This window comes from Pseudorasbora parva, chromosome 4 (genome assembly GCF_024679245.1).
Source record: "Pseudorasbora parva isolate DD20220531a chromosome 4, ASM2467924v1, whole genome shotgun sequence".
Lineage (NCBI taxonomy): Eukaryota > Metazoa > Chordata > Actinopteri > Cypriniformes > Gobionidae > Pseudorasbora > Pseudorasbora parva.
This window is the reverse complement of record NC_090175.1, coordinates 52,485,996-52,511,585: the sequence shown is the minus strand read 5'-3', so window position 1 is coordinate 52,511,585 and position 25,590 is coordinate 52,485,996. Positions and strand designations below refer to the sequence as shown.

Genomic DNA, 25,590 nt, shown 5'->3' with positions numbered 1-25,590 from the left:
TTATTGAAGTGCACGTGTGATAGGTGACAAAAATGCAAACTTAGAGCAGTTTTAAAAGCATCCAGACAGAGCGAGCTAGCGTTTGGCATGAAATAAGGACATATCACAAATGCAGACTCTTTTAAGACCCAGAAAATTGTAGTTGTGTTCTTCTCATCTCATGCAGCAGAAGTAGAAGAGGTTCAGTCAAAACGCTGCATCTGGAACTACATGAGGGATAATATGAGCCGTAAATCTCCCGCTGACACGGTGCACACTTAATTTAAAGGTAGAATGATCTAAAACACTTTTGTCCAAATTTGTTTAAACTTTCTTTATACGTCAATACATAATTAAAATGTAAGCACTCTGAAAAAGAGAGTATAAAAATCAAGTGACTCTAGACTTTTTAATCTGCAATAATCACTGCATTATTTTCGTATTTTCGTTCAGGACGAAACAAGTGATTGGCTTGGCATGGTTCTCTCGCTACCATGGAAACCACCGCTTGCAACAGGTTCTGCCCACACATGCGCGCACCCCTAGGAAGAGGAAAAGTGCCGACGCCACGTGACTGCGACGTATGTCAACAAAGCGCCATGAGCTCGATTTGAGAGCAGCCGGTGCAATTTCTTTAGAGTGGCTGTACCAGGCTGCACAAACTCGGTTAAGGTTAGGGTTAGGGTAGCCCTCTGACACAGGTAACCCTGCGACACTTTCTTCCACAGTCTTGCAGACTGCACTTGCAGACTGTCTCCATTTGCAGCTCCTCCTTTACTCTCCCTTTAAGCTTACATTTAAACAAAATCACTTAAAATTCTATATGTATAATTAAGAAACACATGTTAATAGCGACACTGGTGGCGATTAAGTGAACTGCAGCCAGCAATGTATTGCTTGTGCTTGCACTTGTGCACATGTAATGTACAAGAGACTGAACGTGATTCAAGGTCAACATATACTCACAGTGATTTTGTTTTTTGTTTTATTATTTGCATAGAAGTAGATAAGTTAGAAAACAAAAACAAAAAACAACAACAAAAAAATGACAGCGCTGAGAGAACAACAGTTAAGAAAGCATTTGATCATAGTGATGTGGATATGTTTCCACAAGCTCATCATGTCAACAGATGAGATAATTATATCTCTGGAACTACATCACACAAACCCTTCATTTCACCAACAAGTGAAAGTTTTATCAGAAAACTAATCAGAAAGAAATTACCGGAAACTAGAGATTGCAAAATAAGCATGACAAAAGTGTCCGTTTGTTGGCTTTTTTTTTTTTTTTTTTACTTAAAGATTTAAAACCCAAGCATCAATGTTTTACATGTGTAAGTCACGTCTCTGATTTTTGCAGGAAAAATGTCACTTCACATAAAAATCTGTTTATTATATGCGCGCTTAGACAACCTAGAAAGCCTTTTTTAAATGAATTATTATTTTAAAACAATACAAATGTGCATTATTTGAGCTGCACGTGTAAATCATTTTCATAAAACTATGTTTACACATTTCAGTTCTTATAGCATTCATAAGACGAAATCAGATACTTTCCTACTATAGAATGTAGTGCAGTCAAAATTTCAGACTTCAGTACCAAGTCAGTACTGAAATTAAAATAAATGTAATGCTTTGAGCACTGTTGCGTGGAATCATAAATCACTCTGATTGGACAATGGCCCTGATTTATCAATCTTGCGTAGTAACGGCATATATGTTGGCGTAAGATTATGCTTACACTCCTCTCACCGCCTGATTTATGAAGCTGTGCGTACCTCTGCAATCCAGGTGTAAGCAATACCTGCCGTTGATAAATGCCGCGGCTGAAAACGATCCTCATTAGAATAACACGCCCATATATATTAAAGTCTCCGCCTCCCCCAAGCCCTCATTTTACGCCATGGAGACACGTAAGACGGCAAAGAAGCGAAACTTCTCTGACGTGGAGATTTGGGGGCGTCTCAATCATCTCACTAGTCCACTAGTCAGGGCACTGATTAGGACATAATACAAGGAGCTGACTCCCCTGATCAGTGCCCTGACCAGTGGACTAGTGAGATGATTGAGACGCGCCCATCAAGACCATCAGGGAAGTGGAAAAAAGCAAAATTGTTTTATTTTAGAGTTTAAAGAGTGGGAATAAAGGCACCCACAAAAACAAAATGTGAACCTAAATTAACAGTACTGTTAATAGTGTGGAGGTTGTGAAGCGCACCCCAGCAGTTTAAATAGCTGTTTGGATGAGAAATTATCACAATGCATTATTTTACAGAACATGTTTTGAAACTATTAGCATTTAATTTCGTATCACAGCACATGTAGGCTATTGGGGTGTACGATATGATGATGATGTGAGGAGGAGTACCATTCATTCATTCACATTAATAATTGCATGACAATTTGTAAGATTCGTATTATTATTATGATTTTTATTATTAATTACGCTTATTGTTTTTTAGAAGAAGAATGTTGTTGTTATTATTTATTTTATTATTATTATTTAAAAGAAGAAGAATGTCATTTTTATTATTTTGTCAGTCTGAATTATTTTCAGTCCCAGTCCATGCGCAGCTGTCGGGCCTGAACCGTCAAGTAAAGCGCTCAGGCTCGCAACTGGAGGAATACATATGCCTACAAATCAAATGCTTTGGTATAGTCACACAAATTAAACATTGAAGTCCATTGCACAAAAATAAACATTGAAGTTTATAATTACTATGTTGTTGTTGTTTTTTACAGTGGGTCATAATATGGCATATCTTTGTCAGTGCGTTTTGTGGTGTTAGGAATTATTTTTCTTCAAACGTGCGTACACCACCTCCTGAGCTGGCATAGGAATTGAGCGTGCCGTAAGCCAATGTCCATATTAATAAAGATCTCAAAGTTACCTTGGGTTTGGGTGTACGCAAGGTGTACGCTGGAAATTTGGTGTACGCACTTTTGATAAATGAGGGCCATTGTGTCCACTTGCTCATTAGATATGTCTGTGATTGGCTACAATGTGCAATGTGAAAAACAGTATGTCAACAGACTAGTATGTTCGAATCCACAGTATTCAAACAGTAGCAAAAAGTCCCCGGATGACCTCCCTCTGCCAAGATTCTGAAGTGTGCATTCGATGGACTAAGGTCTATGAGAGCAGAACATTCCTTTAAGTTGTTTATTACAGCACGTTGCAGTTCTTCAGTTATTGTCCAACTTGCGTTCAAGCTCCCACGGGTGCAGTTGCTTCAGAAAACAGCTTTTACATTGTCAAAACAAACTGAACTTTGACTCCTAATGGACTCAGACTCCAGTGTAAAAAGGCCTGTAGTTTAGGCGCGGTTAAATGTGATCTATGAGGAATGGAGGTGATGCTTCCATCAATCCAGAGCCAGTATGGGGTTACGTGCTTGCCAGCATGCACAGTGGGCAGTAATTCTCTCTGAGATGGTGCCTCTAGTGCGCTTCTGAAAAGTATTTCATTTTCTAAACCATATGTTGACTGCAGAGCATAACCATCTAGACCAGAATTTCTTTTAATGGAAGCATCAGCTGTCCGCATGGCTGAGAAACCCCTATTAGTAGCAAAAGTCCAGCACGCATCTTTAGTCACTTTTAAGTTGCAAGTAACAAGGAGGCAGGAGAGCTTTGAATCAAGTTTTCAGCAACTTTTAATTGACTAACAAAACTCACTGATTCTCCTTCCAAAGATTTCTCACCCCACTGCAAAGACAAAGCTCCTGAGCGGCACCAAAAATCCCTGCCGAGCGAGACGAAGAGCGAGTGAAGAGTGTGTGATTGGGCAAGAGAAAAAGACAGAGATCATAACATCTAACCACATCCAACGAAATCCAATCAATTTGAGCAGATTTGTTTCTATAGGCTCAGGGTTATGAGCATTCCTCATGCTCTTTTCAGGTTTATTAGAGTAGGGTTGTGTGTACGCCCTCTAGAATCCCAATGAATCCTGATAAGCACACTACAGCATTTGATTTACTTCCTCATAACAGTTTCTATAGCAACCATTAAATGCCTCCACACTAGGGAATATGTAATATTGCTTCATTCCGTTAGAATCGTTTCCTTAGTTATCAAGAGCATTGATGGTGCAAATTGCCTTTAGCGCTACATTGTTTGCAAAGTTCATTATTGGAGTGTGCCGTTACAGTTTTTCTCATAGTGATACTGATGCTCTTTTGTTGTGATATATAAGAAAGGTCACGGGTCTGCTTCCTCGTTTTGTTTCTGGCCAACAAGGTTTTGGTTCCTTGATCTTTATTGATAAAGTAATTACTGCTCCAAAGATTAACAAATCTGCAGCACGCGATAAGGTTCTGGATCTAATGACACTCTGCAGATTTGTAAAGCTAATTAACTTTCTGGGAGTTACTTCAGAAAAGTACTGTGGTGCAGTGATGGGATCAGACTGTAATTCAGAGTCCAAAAGTCTGGGACCACACTGAAAATCTTGAATTTTGGGGGGAAATTGAAATGTAAAGGCACAATGCATATGATTTTGGGATTACAATATTTAAAAAACAGTCAAACAATGTTATATTATTTTGGTGACTTGATTAAGCCATTATCCCGAATGTTTCCAACAGTTCCACCTTGACTGAGCCTGGTTCCTCTCAAGGTTTTGTCACCTGGCTTGCTTAGATGGGGACACTTAATATTAACAGTATTACTGATTGGACCGTACTGACGCTGTTATATGAGATCTGAACTGAGCTGGATGATGATTAGCCTAGAAATCTAGACGCACCCTAGCGGCAGCAAATTTAATCTGCCCGCAAGTGTCGTCTAGGAACTCTCAATACCCTTCTGAGCTGTGTTCCTCAAAATCTGGACGGCCCAATCACATCATGTATAGAGTCGGGGGGCGGGGCCATAATGATGACGGCCGAGTTGCGTTTGCGTGCTTCGTAGTTTAGCCGACCGGATACGGCGAATGTTTAATCAGTCAGCGAGCTCTGCTTCACCTTCGTTGCTCTGGTTGGTGTAGCACTATCCTATCGCGTGCAGAGGGAGTTTGAAAGACAACCGCTTATCCCGCCCCTCGGATTGAAGCCCTGTCTATGGTGAGTTTCCACACCAAACATCTTGATGTGGGTCTGGCTTGTCAGGCTAGATGATGACATCAATAATGCAGAACTGATTTATAGATGAAATGGAACTCATTTAATAATTGGTGATCTTACTAGGGAACAGAATCAACACTGAACTGTCTTCAGCTGAACAGCAGCTGGAATGTATGTAAAGCTGCTTTGAAACAATTTAAATTATATAAACACACTGTTTTTGTAAAACACCCAATCATTTTGTAAAGAGCAAAATTTTATAGTAAGAATACTTTGACTCTCACATGCATGTTTTCAAACTCTTGACATACTCGATCGAGTCCTGACACATCCTCCCCTGGCTATTTTACATTTTATTTGGGTATTAACGCAGATGAAATATGCTAACTGGACTAAGACTCCCTCCCTGTTGGGATGCGTCTCCACCCACTACTGTGTTTAATGGGCTAGCTCTCTGACACACTGTTAACCGCCCTGCATAATGTCACACCTGCGGGCATAACAGAAGCACAGACTTACTCCATTATTGCTGGCAGGTGGAATACCATATCTGCAGGAATTTGTTAGAGCTGTGTGTTAACGCTTGACTTCATGGGCTGATGTGAACGAGATTGAAACACGTTTCAAGGTTAGCTTTAAAGAATAATGATGAGTCAAGTTTAGACTGAAAAATTTAAGAGATATGGAATGTGAGGGGATATTAAACGGCACATCGTGCACTTTTGTTCTTTATTACTTTTGAGACTAATATGCGTCAGACCGGGTTGTATCATATAAAGTTGATATCGGTGTCAGAAGCAGTGAAATATTTAGTAAATGTTGCTGGAACATCAGTGAACTGAAATGGAGCATGTATGTAACTGACATTTATGCACTCAGTTTGATAAGTCTGTTACATTTATTTGATGAGTCGCTCTAAAGACTACATCACAACAGATCATAATCCATGTGATGCCCTTTAATCTTCAGTTGCCTTTAGCATTACGCAGTTTAAAGATACGTTTGAATCACAATCTGTGACTCCTGACTTCTTACATAGTAGCCATAGTTGAACTATGGTATTTATATTATACAGTTTGTGTGTGTGTGGGTGTCTGTGTGTCTGTGTGTGTGTGTGTGTGTGTGTGTGTGTGTGTGTGTGTGTGTGTGTGTGTGTGTGTGTGTGTGTGTGTGTGTGTGTGTGTGTGTGTGTGTGTGTGTGTGTGTGTGTGTGCATGCATGTATGTGGATCTATTAAAGGGGTGATGAATTGAGAAATCAGCTTTTGCTTGAGCTTTTGATATATAAAAGGTCATGGTAATATAAGAATATCCTGTGAGTTTCAGAGCTGAAAACTTCCTGGTCAGTCAAAGAAAAGCTTTTATAGACACCAGGCCCAGAAAACGATGGTGTGCGCATCTATACATCATTGCATGATAAAACACACCTCTACAGAATAATAAGTAGGGGTGTAACAATTTGAACGATTTGAGGTTGTCGATACGATTAAAGGACAATATTGGTTCATTTAGAACGATATGATCCAAAACGATAGGGGTGTAACGATTTGTTTTAACAACGATTCGATTCGGCTGAAATAAAACAGTCACACTGATTTAAATTTGTGGCTAAAAAGTTACGGAATCGATTTCAAGTCTCTGAATCGTTTCGGATCATATTGTTATAAAGGAACCAATATTGTTCTTAAATCGTATCGACAACCTCAAATCGTGATACGAATCGAATCGTTGTTATTTCACAAAAATGAATTGTTATACCCCTACAAGATATTGCACTATTTCTGGTTGTGGAAGAACACAGTCGCTGCATAAGCTTCCTTCGGATCCTAATATAGCAATATTTGGAATGTGTGATACTTCATTTATTTTTAATGAAGTTCCAGCTCACGTGGGGAAGACATGTACGACATGTTCGCTTAATTTCACTGCAGAATCATTTGTAAACAAGTCTCAGATGCTGGATTTTGTTTAACAGAACATAGCTTTACCATGCTGGACTCAGACATGTATGGGCCAGGGATTGCAAATCACAACGTCCCGGGGCTGTGTGTTTTACAGACGGGCTACCAAAACGTAAGTCCATCGGCAGGCCAGTGAATCTCAAATAGTGATATAATATTCCTTTCTTGATCTGTGCTGTTCACTCTCTCTCGACTTGACATTTGAAAGGTGCACACGCACGTGTGTGTGTGTGTGGTTCGCTCTTATATCCAATGATTGGGCGGCAGGGTATGTGAGCGGAGCGGAGTGGGAGTGGAGCGAGGAGTGGAGCGGCGTGATTTTGCCTGGAGCTAGGAGCGTTTTTTTTAAAAGTCGGAGCGTCACAGTTTTCACGCGCTCCGTGAGCGCTCCACTACCGCTCCATCACGAGCACAACTCATGTTAACGCCCATAATGCAAATGCATTATAGCGTGAACAAATTCACATGTTTTTAAGCACGGTTAAACGCCACTGACAGAAAGACGGATTTTCTGAAATACTACCTTAAAGAAGGTGAACAAAAATACAAATGTATCTTAAAAGGTAAAGACGACAAAAGAGAATGCCAGTGTGGGGAGGTGATTAAAACTACAAAAGGTTCCTTGTGGAATCTAAAAAGGCACGTGTCAAGGAAACATGATAAGGTGTTCCACTCACATTTGGAAAGAAAATCTAAAGGTTGGTAATACATAGCCTATCAGCTATGTATTACATTCATCTGCAGCACTAGACGTAAAAGGAGAAGTCGAACGATACCTCGCAATGCCAAGAGTGAACCCCGATGTTGACATCCTTAGCTTCTGGAAGGACAACTCCATTATTCTGCCCCAACTTTCACAAATGGCAAGACGAATATTTAGCATCCCCAGCGGCTCAGCCAGCGCAGAAAGGGTGTTTTCTATTGCTGGCCTGATGTCCAGCACGAATCGCATGTGCTTGACACCTGCCACTCTACAAAAGCTTGTTTTTCTGAAAGTGAACGCAGCATTGGATATATAGTTTTGATGATTACAAATTCAACCAACCAACTAACATTTTTGCTGTTCAGATAGGCTAATTACAGTTCTGAATGTTAATGCCTAAGTAGACAATAGCCTATTATTTATATATATATATATATATATATATATATATATATATATATATATATATATATATATATATATATTTTTTTTTTTTTTTTTTTTCTGTTGGAAATTTAACTTATTTTAGTTTGGTGATTTATTATTTTTTAATTAATGTTTTTCGTTTGCTCATTGATGTAGGCTAATTTAGCCTCATCCAGCATTTTGTTTTATTTAAAATTTGTTCAAAAGTGAGCAACTGATAGCCTAATTTACTAGCTTACTATTATTTATTAGCTTAATATTACTGTTCCAATAAAGAACGTTGATGTTTTCCACCTAGTATTGTGTATTTATTTTACACTGAATGCATCTTTGAATCTGCACAGAGGTTTGTGATATTTAAAACAAAGAAAATAATGAAAATGTACAGTGGAGCGTTAATAAGGCACCATTTTTCCATGGAGCGAACACGGAGCGAGGTTTAAGTGAGGAGGGAGCGGGGAGGGAGCGAGGAGCGGAAAGTGATAAACCCGGAGCGGAGCTGGAGCAGAGTGATTATGAAATGCTTTGAGCGCGGAGCGAAAATTCTTGCCGCTCCACTCCGCTCACATACACTGTTGGGCGGGCCATGTAATACAAAAATAATAGTCCAATCAATCGCGGGTGGATGAGAATTGAATCATTGTGTTTGTTTGATTAAGACGTTTACGAGCCCTGTGATCGAGAGAATAATTCCGTTTGCCGCTTTCAAAACAATCCCTCCCTCACGTGAACTGACAGGGGAGCTGAAGCTCATTCAATATGCAAATCTTATCCAATCCAAGCCGTGGGCATTTACATCTAAGTCTTTAGTACGGTACAGCCATTAAAGCCAGTATAGAAAATAGCCTATTACTTATTAGTTATGATGTTTTTGAATGTAAAAACCACACAAAAACCATTAGTTGACCTCAGACAACAGTATAAAAAAATAAACAAGCCAGTTCATGACACCTTTAATATAATATAATATAAAATGTTTAATATAATATAATATAGTCATGTTTTATTGTTAATCAGCCATATTAGTATGCATTGAATTCAGCATTGAAAACATATTGTGTAGCATAATAATAGCACATTATATTCTATTCAATTCTACTCTATACATTCATGCATACATACTTATTCATGTATGTTTTATGTATTTTTTTATTTTATTTTAGAAAAGCAAGGGATAGTGTACATCAAAGTATTTTTGAAACTTTCCTGTTATGTACTTGTCAGTTATGCTGTTTTAAAAAATCTTTATACAAAATTATTTTACAATGCAACTCGTAATACAACATAAAACACCATAGTTGCAACAGTTCATTTTACTAAAGTTAAACCAGGGTAAAGTTTGTCAAGAAAATCAAACATTTTATTTGGACACTTTCTTTATTCGTCATTCACGAAAATGGCTGCTGACTTGACTGACTGACTGTGTACCCATAAGGCATTTCACATTGCTGCTCCCACTAACTAGCCCACCACCACCCCATCCCCCACCCCAAATTCATCTATTTCAGTCTTCGTTAAAACTCCTATTTCTCTTGATGAATTACTTTAAGCACCTTCATTATTTTCCTCACAATGTGACCACAAATGCGGCACTTCTCACCTTGACCTAAATTGCTACAGACAATTTTACTATGTGGATCTATTAACTCACCTTGATAATTTCACCTGTACTCATATTTCACAAGTCTGTGTGTGTAGATAAGTCAAATTATTATTGACTTGTAATAATTCTTTTTGGGTTGAATGGTGTCGGTCATGGGACTCATTCCATGTGTAATGATATGCAGGGATGTTGAAGCTGTTTTCCAGCAGTGATGAATAACTCCAATTTATGAAACTCATGAAATATTTAGTAGAATGACACACAGTGACCTCCTCTGGTCGAGTTAATTACAAATGTAAAGTGGCCGCAGCGGCGTAATGGATGTGTCTCTCTGAGAGATCAGCCGTCTGCTACTCTGGTGTCCTGCCAGCAGTTAAAAAACACCTAAATGGAAGGAGTAGCCCACCATTTGTGCCCACAACATTTGATGAAGTGCACTAAACACTCACATCTTCTATTAAGTGTTGTGCTTGCTTAAATATATCAGTCCAAAATCAACTATTCTATTAAAAGTGTATGTATTTTAAAACATAATCAAGCATCTGCGTTAGTTCAGGCAGGCCACGTAGTCAAGCTTGGCTCTCAGCGGATTGGAAAAATTCCAACCCCGCCCATATCAGCTGATCCAATTCCCATGAACTCAATTGGCAACTCTCAAACAGGGCGTCGTACTTAAGTGTAGCTTTAGTTCAGTTTGTCTGCTTGCTGCTTCCACTGCATGCTGCTTTGCAACCCACCTCCTCCCCAGCTCCTCCTTAACTGTGTTTAACTTATTCAGTGTAAATTGTGTCATTTATGCGTGTTCTGTTGTAAATAGGGGATTTAAGATGCCGTCCAAGTTTGGAAATTTGGGAGGTTGTCCCCAGAAGCTGCTGTTCCCTGTCTTGGCTTTTCATTGAGCTCATGAAAAGGATGGGAATTTAGAACAGAGCCATTCCGCCAAAAGTAAATGTATGCAAAATACGCAATAAAAAGTGAACTAAAAGATTGCCTGTTGTGTTTTTGACTCAAGTGGACCTGTCTGAATTTATGTTAAGGATTTGGATTTAATAGATGAAGAAGTTGATGACTAATCTGTGTGCATAATGCAGGTTCGACCTTGTAGAAATCATGTATTCTGATACATATATTTTGCATTCATTATGATTACAATAGTCAATTTTGAATAGATTACAATTTGTGTGTGTGTGTGTGTGTGTGTGTGTTAAGGACTGTTCCTCACACAAAGCTGTTGCATGCCTTAATTTATAGTGCTTCAGACATTGTCTGTCAGAAATGTACTTATTGTCTCATTCTTTTCTCTTCTCATATAGTGCTGTGATAGCATACAAGCCTGCTGATCACTTCCACACTGCAATGAAGAAAGAAATTAGAAAAAAACACTGTTTGAAAGTCCCCTCTGGCTGGATTCCATTATAAAGAGTATATCCTTTCCTTTACCTTTAGACACCCATTGCAGACATATTGAACTGTCAGCCAATATCAAGAATAGATTTCTTGCTAAGATAGAGCCGATAATCAATTCTCATTCGGGATGCTGAATCACTCAGCAGGACTGGGCTGTTACAGCATTGAATAAAAGCTCTCCTCTCTCTGCTACGGGTGAAGACCTCCTCAGTTTTAGATCATACCTCAGTGCACCTTTCTAAATGAGTGCCATAACTCAAATGGAAAGGAATGCATTTGGTCTGGGAACAAGCTTTGTATGAAGCTATATGGATATTTTTAGTGTGGCACTGTGCACATAAAAAAAGCCCTCAAAAGGGCTACTAGACAATTAATTAGCATCCAGGCTGTGTGACCTCTCTGAGTTTATTCTTTCCTATTACAGCTGTAATTGTATTGGATAGATAACTGCTGATATAACCTAATAGCCTTTAGCAATTGTGAGGAATAACAACTGGTAATGCAGTGAGGTAATCGACAAAGCTTTATGGATCAGCCGGGGGTCACGTGTTAATCCTAATTGCAAGATTCTTTCTCTTGGAGCAATTTGCATACGTTCAAATATTCATGACGTTGAATTTATGCATAAGCATGCTAACAATTACCTGAGTGCTATGTGAGCCATGCTGGATTTGAGAAACCACACAGAATTGGGATCATGTGGTTCACAGACAGCTTGATTAAAAAATGTCCTCAAATGTGGCCAGCATTATTTTAATTAGCATAGAATGAATGTGCAAACACTGAGATTCCTTCATAAAGTGTGATGATGCAAAAAAGAGAGATCGAGGTCAGCTTTGCCTTATTATAATACTTAGATGTATAATACGTCTTCATGTAATGTCGCTTAATGTTCTTCAATGACTTTCTTACAGACCCTAAAGAGATTAGAGACCCTATTATAGTTTAAAAAAAACCTCTTTTTGTACTATATATATATATATATATATATATATATATATATATATATATATATATAGACAGCACTTACATCACCACCACCATCAAGTTGGTTGGATGGGTTTCAAGAAAAATCCTCCTCGCTCATCCAAAAACAAACTTCGGCATATTCAGTTGTCAGACATGATAGGTACTTCAAAAGGGACCTGGTTCCATAGTCCGATGAAAAAAAAAAAAAAACACCGAGCTTTTTGGCAGCAGACCCACCTGATGGGTTTAGTGCAAACAGGGATAAAACGTACTTTATGCCCACGGTTAAATATACTGCTGGATCTTTTATGTTGTGGGCCTATTTATTTTGCTGGAGGCCCTGAACATTTTGTTCAGATACATGGTATCATGGATTCTAGCAAATACCAACAGATAGAAAATCAAAAGCTCTGCTAGAAAGCTCTGCTCAAACTCTGCTAGAAATCTTATATAGGTCAATATTTCATCAGGACAGTGATCGAAAACATAATATGTACAACACAAATATGTATTACTGATCACAAAATCAAAAAAGCACAAAAGACCCATGTCCCATGAACTAAGCCCTGTAGAAAATGAGTGGCTGAACTGAAGAGAAGAAGCACCAACATGGAGCTGGGAATCTGAAGGATCTGGAAAGATCTTCTAAATGAAGGAATAATCTCGAATCTCTTGTGAGGTGTTCTCCAAACTCATCCGGCCTTATAGAAGATCACTCAGTGTTGTTATCTTTGCAAAAGGAGGTTACAATAATTGTGGCCAATGTTGCTTTACCCAAAGCAACACACTGTCTCCACAGGCTTGCATTCTTCTCATAGTGTATCCTGGTGAAAAGTTTTTCCTAGGTAAGTGACGCACACGCACCCGGCCATCCAGGTGATGTAAAAGAAAATGCTATTCATCAGACCAGACAACCTTCTTCTATTGCTCCTTGGTCCAGTTCTGACACACACATGCCCACAAGTAGCTACAGTAGCTCATCTGATTAATTGGACCACATGGCCCAGCCTTCGCTCCCCGCGTGCATCATGACCCTTGCGCCAGTTCACCACTGTTCCTTCCTTGGACCACTTTTGATAGATACTGACCACTGCAGACCGGGAACACCCGACAAGAGATGCATTTTTGGAGATGCTCTAACCCAGTCATCTAGCCATCACAATTTGGCCCTTGTCAAACTCTTGCCAAACTCTTACATGCTTCTAACACATCGACTTTGAAGACAAAATGTTCGCGTGCTACCTAATATATACCACCCACTTACAGGTCCTCTGATGGAGATGAGCAGTTTTATTCACTTCACCTGTCATAATGTTATGCCGGATCGGTGTATGGTTTTATACTTTCATATATTTTTTATTAATTGAAATATGCTGAAAGAAATAGGTAAAGTACTCTGTATAAGTAAAGTAGTTATACATACTGCAGTGTTGCACAGTACCACAGATCTTGGAATCCTTGTCAATAAATATAACGCTGCAATAATGGTTGACACGGATAATTACCAGACTTGATAATCCTCAGAGGTTTGATAAAATCCACACGTATAAGAGAAGATTCTGTAAAGATAATAAAAAAAGAAGGCCTATGTTGAGTGCAAAAGCTGTCTCTTTTGATATAAAGTCAATATGCTTCAACAGTCTGTGAAGGGGGGTTAGGGTTTCTTCCACTTTAGGAAAAAACACCCTGATTTTCATGAGTTTTCTGAGGTGCTCTGAAACTCCTACAGCTGCGTTCCCTGCGGTCCAAATGAGAGGATTACCTCACCATCGCAATAATCTCCCCGCTACAATGGGACACCTGCCCGACGTTACCAAAACACATCCTGCCAGATACGTCAGACACAGCCCTGAACAATCACTCTCTTGAAGTGCTGTCATAATCTTTTCCAAGCTAGAGAGAACTTGTTTGTTTGAGCATCAACTTTTGCAGCTAATGATTGCTTATAAATAATGTGTTCTATACAACTTTATTGGCGAGTTATAGGCTGCGTCTTCTGTGGTGGTGTTGTTAGCATTGTTAGCATGCTCAGTCACATGGTGAAAGGATCAGCTTTATCTCAAAACATTTGTTCGAATGTCTTTGCCAGGCAAATTTGTGGTTGGCAGAGCTTGACAGACTACTGGCCGAAAACCGGGAATTAGAGTGCAAGTCTGATAGCTTTGGTCCAGCAGTTGCAGGGCTGTGCAGAGACTGTCTGAAAAGAGCAGTCACACAGCCTTATTGACAAAACAAAAGTAGAAGATAGCATAAACTCTTGTTTGCACGTAATTGTTCATGTATGACAAGTTAGGTTTTCATATTAAGAAGATTAAGAAAAGAAAATGATAGTTACTGGGGATTGAAGTGTCCATTAAAGTCTCCTGTTGCCTGGTTAGTTTGAACCCTGCAATGTACAAAAAAATTGTAAGGTCAATTTCACCTTATAGCATGCAACATTTGACATGCAATTTTCTGTTTCTATGTAATGCACAGAAAGTCCCCTAAAAGAAATAGATAACCAGTGTTAATCATTTTAGCTAGGCGTGTTTGTAGTGCACTGGGAGTGCATCCTGGGATGATTTTTTTAAACATTATTGAAGGATTTGTCATTAATAAAATATCACTAACATTTTCTCTGAATTAATAAAAACCTTTACAGTCTAAATATTATCGCAAAGCTAGATTAGTTATCTTCGATTTCAATTTTGTAAATTCGATTTCATCAAAACATCTCTCTGTGCAGTCGAGTCAAACTAGACAGTGTCAAATCAGGTAACTAGTCCATCTGATGGCAAGATGAAAACTTCAAAGTATTGCTTTCATTTTCTCCATGCTGACTCATCCCATCTCTTACAGCGCCTGTTATCCATGCGATATATGACAACCAGACTGCTCTGCAATTCATGAGGATAAGGATTTGATTTAACATTTTAGCTTATCCTGCACATGTGCTTGACACATCACATTCATTTATTTATTTATTTTAATTTTAGGAACAAATGTTTTTCCTCATTAACATTTTGTCAGTGGAACACAATTGATAGTGTTGTAGATGGTTCCCAGGGCATTGCGGATGTGTTGCTAAGGTGTTTTATTTATTTATTTATTTTAATTTTTTATTTTATTTATTTATTTATTTATTTTTAAACCGATTGACCAATACCGATAACTAGGTTGGACCACACTTGCCGATAACTGATTAATCGACTAATAGTTTTTAAAATAGATACTGGATGAAGCATAACACTACAACCCCTTTCCCACTGCGATCCCGGCAAATACACGAATAATGCGACCCGGCATTTGTTCCCGGGCCGCTAGATGTGGTCCATTCTCACTGCCAGCGAAATACCGTAATGTGTGCTCTTTCACACACAACCTGTAACGGTCACAGATCGAGTTGACACGTGACATCCGGATGTGACGTATAATGGCGAGCGATCTCAGCTTTAGCGCGGATAGTAAGGAGCTCAGTGGTCTCGACTTGTGTCCAGTTTGCACACATTTCTGCTTGTTTAATTTTAGTTTCTTTTGTATACGAACACTCTCTGCGTTTAAAACACCGACTAGCTCTTCTGGCACTGCAGGGTTGTATTATTAAAAAAAAAAGCTCTAGGAGTCACACGATAACTACGTACACGTTGTGGCATTAATTTGGCTTTTGTTTACACAGCGCTCGTCCCGGGTTGAATACCGCAATGTTATAGGTCCCCGACCCGGGTTCAATTCGGTAATCAATTCCGGGACGTGGTTGCTTTCACACAGAATGCGACCCGGCAATGTTCCCGGGAATATTGCGGGTCCCACGTGCAGTGTGAAAGGGGCTTATGTAAAACAGTGCTGAACTTTATCACAATAAAAAGCAAAAAAAAAAAAAAAAAAAACAGTACTGATTTGTACAATACAATTGTACCTTAATCATTCATGTTAGTTCGTAGTGCATAAAAAGTTTAACAGATAAAACGAACAATGAATAATACTTCTACAGCATTTATCGACCATACTTAATATTACAAAATGTAATATTATTGTATTAAGTGTTTTCATTTCATATAAATCCAAACAGTTAGCTTTTTTAGAGCTCTTGACGGTTTTCTAATCAAAATAACAAAATATGTACTGAAATCGAATGCATTTCTGATTTGTTTATATTTCTGTCGGATGCATGGTCATGCAGTCTGGTTTCTCAAATCCCTTGTTACATCGTTTGAACTGCTTGAGGTAACTGTTACAGCTAATGTTAGCGTCCTGTCAGCCTCGGAGACAAAGTACATACATACAGCTGTTCTTTGCAGGCTAAAGCATTATAATGATTTAACAACATATACTGAAATTTTCTAAATTCAGACCGTTTCCCTTTCGGTGTTTTAAACGTAGATGTGCATCAGATTAGGCTTGGGCGGTATCCAAATTTTGATACCGTCAAACCTCCTCCCTATTTTACCTCGGTATACGGTATTACCGTGAATAATTAAAACATTATGATGTAAGGCTCAGACAGCGTCAACAAACTGTTGGCTTGTGCCTAAACCGTTCAGAAACTGAATACCAAACACTAATACTGAAACAATAACAAAATAACATGCACAACAATATTAACAACTGGTATTAGCAACAAATAACAGTTTTAAAAAAGTGCAATACAACAGTCAAACATAATTAAATTAACATAAACATCCAGAACAGGTTTAGCGCGCACAAATGAATTAAATCAAATCACACTGCCTGGAACAACTTTAAAGAGCAGCTTATAAAAAAAAAGTGTAAATAGACCCACAACAGTCAACCAGAGTTGAATTAACATAAAGATCTATATTATAAAAATGATTGCAAAGTAATAGGCCTAAATAAAAATAAATTCTTTCCAGTCTTCTTAACAATATTGTTTTTAACGAAAACCAAATAAAATAGGCTACCTGAATCAATTGATTAACGAATTAATTAATTAAATAAATAACAATAAATGAAAAAGAGAAAAAGAAAAGAAAAAAGAAACGAATGGCAAGTGGCATCAAATCTAGTCAAGATTTTTCGCTAGAAAAACCAACTTTGTCCGGCTTTAACAGGGCACGTTGTGGACCGACAACTTTGCCTGCGGGGCTGAAAACCGTTGTGCTTGTGGCTCCAAACAGTGAATTGTCATTTGAGCTCCGACTCGGTCCTCTACGGTGCCGATGCCGCGGGACCTGCATCGGCTTGTTTTGTTTTTTGTTTTTTTGCAGCAAAAAAAAAAACGATGTTTATTTAGGCTTATTCATTCGTTCTTTTAACGAATGAATGAGTTAACTGGCCTAAATAAACAAAATAATTCATGAATAGGCCTAAACGAATGAATGAATAAATAGGCCTAAATAAACGAATTAATGCATAAAAAAATAAGCCCATTAATGTTATTCCATTTGTTCAAATTTGCATTCACATTTTTAAGTAAGTTCCTTATGCGAGTCAAGTCTGCATTTATATGATAAAAAATACCGAAAAAAAGGTTTTCTATTTTAACATAGCCTACTTTTAAATATAATTTATTTATGTGATGCAAAGTATATGTGTATATATATATATATATATATATTTTTTTTTTTACATTTGAGCCCCTGCCCCTGAGGAACTCTCTGCACGTTTTATGCTTACCGTTATGAGACAATTGTCAGACAATTGACATTTGTTTTGTGAGTCCCATGTCCACTTGATTCTTGTGGAGTTCATGCTTATTGCTTACATTGCCAGCTGTGTGACAAAAGGCTTCGGCAATATTACAGCATATGGGTGCGCTCGGTTTTTCATCCACGCAGCAGTGAGTGGATGGTGGTTTTCGGATATGCGCCCTTAGGTTCAAGGTATTTCCATCTCTTGCGGTCATCTTTTTGTTGCACAATTTGCAAATTGCCTCGTCTATATTTACCGCCTCTCCCTTCTCGTTCGGTCAAAACCCAAAATACTTCCAAACTGCAGAAGTTGTTCTTTTTCGAGACCGAATAACTCAGTGCCCGACTCGCCGTCTTTTCCCCTCTCTCTCTTTCTCATCCGCTGTCACAATAACGCATATATTTAGGCTTTAAATAAATAAATAGTATTTAATATGTAAATAGTTTAATTAGTTCAACTTATTAAATATTTAATAATTAATATTTTTTTAATATTTTTTTTTGACGGTTTGAAGGTATTGAAACTGATACCGCTGCTATTTTTAGATCCCGCGGTATACCATTTTACCTTATTACCGCCCAAGCCTACATCAGATGTGTCAGCGCGTGTGCTTTCAGTGAAGCAGCCTCTCGTGTTAAAGGTGCACTATGCAACTTTCCATCCACTAGAGGGCGCCTATTCAAAACAAAGGCATAGTTTGATGACGCCATGTTTGAGCGCAGTATCTTGGGACATGTGGTCTTCACTTCACAGCCGGTGGAAAATAGGACCGGGCAGAAATCATGTTCTTGGATGCGGTTATTATCGTTACTGTAGTATGAGGCAGAGCAGGACTGAGTGTTGTGGAGCAGAGCATGGCCGCTGGAGCGATTGTTACACACACGGGTCGACAAGCCAGACCCACATCAAGAATTTAAAAGTGTCGATTCTAGAATTATATTTAGATTGTGACATGAATGGTTGCAGTGATGATAATTGTAGCTGATCACAGATATGTTAACTGCGTGAATGCAGTGATCTCAGCATTGCCACTCGATTTCTGCACACTAACAAATTCTTTCATCATAACTAACAATGCAAACACAATGTAAATAAGAGAGTTGGTTATTTTAATGGGAGTTTTGGCATAAGTTCAGAACTCAGTCACTGATAAACTCGCACTGTTTGATTAACAGCTCCAGGGATTGCAAAGGAAGCGTTCTTTGAACGACTTATGATGTAATCCGTTTAAATAACAGATTATTTGTTCCCCTTGAAAGGACCTTGGAAGGTAAACTTATTTTTAGTTCAGTGACCCTGTATTGTTCTTCTCTCCTCATCATCTCACTAACACACAAGTGGGCGGGGTCAAAGTAGCAGTGATAAAGTAGGCACTGATCTTCTGCAGAGGCGGTCTTTTGCTGATCTATAGGGACATTCCACAATGAGTTGTTATCTGGGCTTGATAACAATAAAGGCTGTTTTTTGGACTAACATGGAAGTTTTCAGTTCTGAAATGTATAGGATATACTTATAGTATGATGACATCTCATGTCAAAAGCTCAAGGAAAAATTTCATTTCATGAGCCATTTAACTGCTTGCAATATTTATATAATAATGTTTCTTGAGCAGCAAATCATTATATTAGAATTGTGTGTGAAGGATCGTGCAACACTGTTGAATGTGCAACACATTGAACATAATAATACTGAAAACTCAACTTTTCCATCACAAGAATAATCCAATCATGATGAATTTCCATGATGGAAATTCAATCATGATGGAAAACCAAAAGCTGCAGCTCAATACTTTGATAAGCCTTTCATAGCTTGGCCTTTAGCATGTGGTCACTAGAAGTTCATTCACCACTGGATCTACCTTCATGATCCAACCTCTAAATTCACTGAGCTGGATCAGCTAGCTGATCTTCTGCCAGATGGGCTAATGGAAACCCTGGAAGTGATCAGTAATGCTGGTAAATGACGGCTCCTCTGGGCCTGGCGGCCTAATGCCTTGGCTTTAGTTTCTGCTCTCTGTCCACTCCAGCACTGTGGACAGCTTTCTGATGCTCCAATATCTGTGGTAGAAGACTTAGATGTGTCACAAAATACACACAACCCCTTGGTGGTAAATATCAAGAATGAATAGCGAATCCCTCCCTAGAAATTCTCTTGTAATAATGCAGCCGTAATCTCATGGCTACAGGGCTTGAATGCTTGGGCAAACACGATCTATAGAGGCAGTTGGGCAATACATTTGTGGCTTATATTGTAAGAACCGTTTCATAGATGTGTATTATATTGATGGCTATAGATAAAGGATGTGGAAATGGCTTCAGTGTTAGATGGTAAGACCATCAAAGGTGGCAAGTGAGCCGATTGAAGTTATTTAAGTAAACCGGGGGAGAGAGGGGGGTTAAAAGTATTTTTTGATACTTAAGTATTAAAGTATTAATCTAAGTTGTTGTTGTTTTTTTATGATAACTTTTATTTTAGTATCACACAGATGCTATTATAGCTAATATTTGAATTAGATTTGATATTTAAATTTTCCATTTTCATGTTAATATCTGTTAAAGGTGTAGTCTTTTTGTTGTGGGTTTTGTAATGTTTATATTTTTTGATTTTATATACCTATATAAAGAAATTGAATTTGTTGTTTTGTCCACTAAATTGATGAACATCTTTCTGGTACAATTATAAATTCTATATTACAATAAGTATTTTGCAATATACATTTTCCATTACATTTGATCCTGTCAGATTATAAACAGGATGTCTACTCTAAGGCATATAACATTTAAAATAATAACAGTCTTATTTTTTTCTATTGTTTCATGCTGTTTCAAGCAGCGGTCAAACATTCTTGTCAAATTAAACATGACTCATTGTGTGTTATTGCTGTATGTTAATAATGAGTGATACTTGAAGGCAGACAGAGTTACAAGTGGGCCGGATAATTACCTTATTAAGCAGTGTTTGAATCCATGTGTTAAGAGACAAAGGGCTGTTTTTATGTTTACCAAATAAGCAAAACCCATGCGGGCAGAGGCGCATATTATTTTTTATTTTTTTCTTTAATTGTAATTCCAATCTAATGGTAATTAAGGATTTTATGAGCAAGTTTTCAGGAACGAATTGTGATCATAAATCACAGGACACCTATGAATAATTTTGCATTCATTTGAAAGTTTTATAATTATTTTATAATGTTGTATTAATATACATAACTGTTTAGGGTAAGATTTTTGAAAGAAATTAACTTATTCAGCAAGAATGTATGTATGTATGTATGTATGTATATATATATATATATATATATATATATATATATATATATATATATATATATATATATATATATATATATATATATAAAATGATGTGTTGATGTGAAGTTGATGTGCAAGTTTGACAAGGGCCGAATTGTGATGGCTAGACGACTGGGTCAGAGCATCTTCCAAACTGCAGCTCTTGTGGGGTGTTCCCGGTCTGCAGTGGTCAGTAGCTATCCAAAGTGCTCGAAGGAAGGAACAGTGGTGAAATTGGCAACAAGGTCATGGCCGGCCAAGGCTCATTGATGCACGTGGTGAGTGAAGGCTGGCCCGTATGGTCCTTCTCAAACAGATGAGCTACTGTAGCGCAAATTGCAGTTAGTTGTGTATGGGGCTGCATAGCCGCAGATCAGTCAGGGTGTTCATGCTGACCCCTGTCCACTCCCAGAAGTGCCAGAAGTGCCAAAAGTGGACATGTGAGCATCAGAACTGGACCACAAAGCAATTGAAGAAGGTGGTCTGTTATGATGAATATAGTATTCTTTTACATCACGTGGATGGCCGGGTGCGTGTGCGTCAATAACCAGGGAAACATATGGCACCAGGATGCACTATGGAAAGAAGGCAAGCCGGTGTTGACAATGTGCTTTGGTCAAGCAGAAATGGTTCAGGAATGGTTTGAGGAGCACAACAATCAAGTCCATGCCTCGACAGGTCATGGTTGTTTTGGCAGCAAAAGGGGGACCAACACAATATTAGGAAGGTGGTCATAATATTATGTCTGATCTGTGTATGTATGTATGTATAATGAGCCGAAGAGAGCGCATGTTACGCCTCTCTTCATCAAACTGCACTGGTTGCCAATGGCTGCTCGCATCAAATTCAAGGCACTAGTTATCGCCTACAAAACAACCTCTGGCTCGGCACCAATATACCTAAATTCACTTGCTCAGACTTACACACCCTCCAGAAGCTTGCGTTCTGCGAACGAGCGGCGCCTCGTGGTTCCATCCCAAAGAGGCATGAAATCGCTCTCACGGACATTTTCCTGGACCGTTCCTACCTGGTGGAATGACCTGCCGATCTCAATTCGTGCTGCCGAGTCTGTAGCCATTCTTAAAAAACATCTTAAGACACATCTTTTCCATTTGCACTTGACCAATACAGAATAGCACTTACTGATCACCACAGCAACGACCAAAAGCGTACACTCCGGGATCATATCTACGTCTCTCATCCGGATTTGCGCCTTCAGGCGGGTATGTTACATAGTAATCATAACTATCAGAATCCAGTGTTCTGTATATTGCGTACGTGAGTTTTTGTTGTAGATGGCTATTGCTGCGCGTTTAGCTAGAATACAAAACCAACCCATTGGGCCACTGAATCTGCATTAACGACAACAGCTGGGGCAACAGCCTTAGTCCTAATGGGTTGTAGCTATCTTAGCTATCAAAATCCAGTGTTCGGCACTGTGCGGACGTGAGTTTTTGTTGTAGATGTCTGTCTTTTAAAAAAAAAAAAAATAAATAAATAAATTAAAAAAAAAATTGTGTATTGTGCTAATTAATTGAGATTTCTTACAGCTCTTACAGGTTTTTGGCCTTGTCTGTTCCATTGCTTCTATTACTCTCCCCTTTTTTGTAAGTCGCTTTGGATAAAAGCGTCTGCTAAATGATTAAATGTAAATGTAAATATATATATATATATATATATATATATATATATATATATAATCAATAGTTTTAATCATTTAACAGCTGTGTTGTTGTAATTATTTATGTCTGCATAGACTTTGGGTCAAAATCTGCAAAATTGCATTGATTTTATTTGCATAATGTTTTAGTGGACTAAATAATACCTCTGTTGTAGTATTACAGTAAATGTATCAACCTATCACTGTAATGCAGCATCCTGAGGAGCGTGGCAATTCAAATTCAAGTTCATGAATTAGAAATTAGCCAATTTTAAATATTGTCCAACACTGGTGAGACAGTATTTTTGATAGCCCAAAAGAACAAGGAATGCCATATGATCAGTTTTCCCCCTCATGAGCCACTATAACCTCTGCAACAACACAAGAACATCTCTGACCATTAATCACTAGACAGCACACTCCTTCTCTGAAGAGCAATAGAATTTCATCCCACTCGGCTCAGCTTTAGTACAGACTCTAGTGTGAAAAACCCATCTTCAGGTAATTTCATGAAAGAGTAAGAGTTGCAGAACTTTTACAGCTTTTATGTGTTTAAGTTTTTAGCCAAGGACACACCATCTAATTAAAGTAATGGCCTTCCTCACGATCAATGAGCCAAGAGTTGTAGTTGCAGAGTTTCTAGTGGCAGCCAGCGAAACCACAGTACTGTGTCTTTGTCTTTCATTCTATGCCAGATGTACCTTGGCAAGAGGAGGGGAACATTAATTACCCTGTAAATATTAGTTGAGAGCGCATTCTCTCTCTTCAGTCTCTCTGGGTTTGCCTCAATTGTCTATCTGCTTTAGTTTTAAGTGCACTACCCACAGTCCTCGCTCCATAGATGTTTTCATAATGCACTGTATTAGCATTGGGTGCTCACTATATTACAGCTGGCTATGCTGTTTTACACTATATTGCCAGAAGTATTTGGACACCCCTCCAAATCATTGAATGCAGGTGTTTGAATCACTCCCATGGCCAAAAGTGTGTAAAATCAAGCACCTAGGCATGCAAACTGCTTCTACAAACATTTGCGAAAGAATGGGTCACTCTGAGGAGCTCAGTGAATTCAAGTGTGGTACCATTCAAGTCCATTCATGAGCTTTCCTCACTACTAAATATTCTACGGTCAACGGAACAACAGCAACTCAGTCATGATGGTAGACCACGTAAAATCTCAGAACGGGGTCAGCAATGCAAAGTTTAGATGCAGTGGTGTAAAGCTTGTCGGCACTAGACTCTAGAGCAGTGGAGACATGTTCTATGGAGTGATGAATCATGCTTTTAAGGCTGGTAATCCGATGGACAAGTCTGGGTTTGGCAGTTGCCAGGAGAACAGTACTTGCCTGACTGCATTGTGCCAATTGTAAAGTTTGGTTGAGGGGGGATTATGGTGTGTGGTTGTTTTTCATGGGTTGTGCTTGGCCCTTTAGTTACAGTGAAAGGAACCCGTAATGCTTCAACACAGGGTTTTTTAAACTTCATGATGCTAAGGACCCCCAAATATGATGAACCTTCCTTCCTAAAAAAAAAAAAAAATTATGGAAAAAAAACATTTAAGCTGTTTGTAAGTTCGACATTATAAATGCAACATATTGTTTCCAAACATAAATTGGCTATACTTAATGTAGGGTGTATAAACTATTTATAAATCCTACATTAAGAAGGATGTTTATACACAGTCGGTTTGTCAGGTACGATCGTCTGATTATGCAGTTTTGACTCCTAATCTCTTGTGTCGTAGATAAGACTGAGCAGAATGAGACCCGTCACCTCTTTTAGTCCTGAGTGCGGTTAGACCAACAGCGGATTACAGATGAATTATTGAGGGGATTGATTTGGCACCTTGGTGAAACTGACAGGTCAGAAACGGATGTGTTTGGATGGTTTTCCTTGCACACCATTTAGCCACTAGCTTTTGTAGCCTGGACTGTAACTTAAATTTCCAATTGTTGCCAGAGATTCAAACCTTTGCAGTTTTTAGGTTAAATGTTCATTGGACTTGTGAATGGGTCATTCTCAAATGGGTCTTTTTCCAAAATTCATTTACAAATCAATTCATGATTCTCAAATCAGTGACTTCTTTTGGACTCTCTTTCAGACACATATTTTTTATGTAAATGCAGATTATATTAAGTTTGCTAAAACAAGGTCCATAGGGATGATTTGTTGAACAAGTGTGGAAGAACTTGACCTCTGCCCCACTCGACAACCTCCAGTGAACCAGACCATCAAATATAATCCGCGCCGTTTTGCCCCACATCAGTACCTGAAGTAACTAAAGCTCTTCTGGCTGAACGGAAGCAAATCCCTGCAGAAATGTAACATCTATTGGAAAGCCATCCGAGGTAGCTTTTATAGTAGCAGATGGGAACCCTGTATTTATGACAATTATTTTAGAATAAAATATTCAACAAGCAGGTGTCCACATTCATTTGGTAGTATAATGTTTTGCCAGAGTACTAGATCACTTTTTTGATTTATTATCTACATGTTCTGGATTTCCAGGGCGAATCATTGATAATGCACTGGTTGTTTTGCACATGTTAAATATGTGTGTGTATATTATATCAAAAATTAACAAACAAACAGCTGTGGTCTAAACAATAATTACATTTTACTGGTAAACAACATTATTTAATTTTAATTTATTATCTTGTTATAATTACACAGTTTTTTAAAGTCTATTTTCTTTCAATTCAAGCCATTGAAGATTTAACTTAACGAAAGATGTAATAGTAAATTTCAAATATGGCCTCAAATATGACCATTTGACATGGTCTGTCAAACCAACACAGTCTCACTCCCTACTCGTCAAATGTCTGACGCATGGTCAAGGGACCATGGCGTCACTTTTGAACGCAATGGGTATACCTTTGGCGTTATTTTTCAACGTGCA

General features: G+C 38.4%; 1 long non-coding RNA gene across 1 annotated transcript in view; it reads right to left on the bottom strand.

Moving 5' to 3' along the window:
• The window catches only part of LOC137074160 (uncharacterized), a 120,069-nt gene that overhangs the window by 41,626 nt on the left and 52,853 nt on the right, over window positions 1–25,590 (bottom strand). The gene's annotated exons all lie outside the window — the stretch shown is intronic.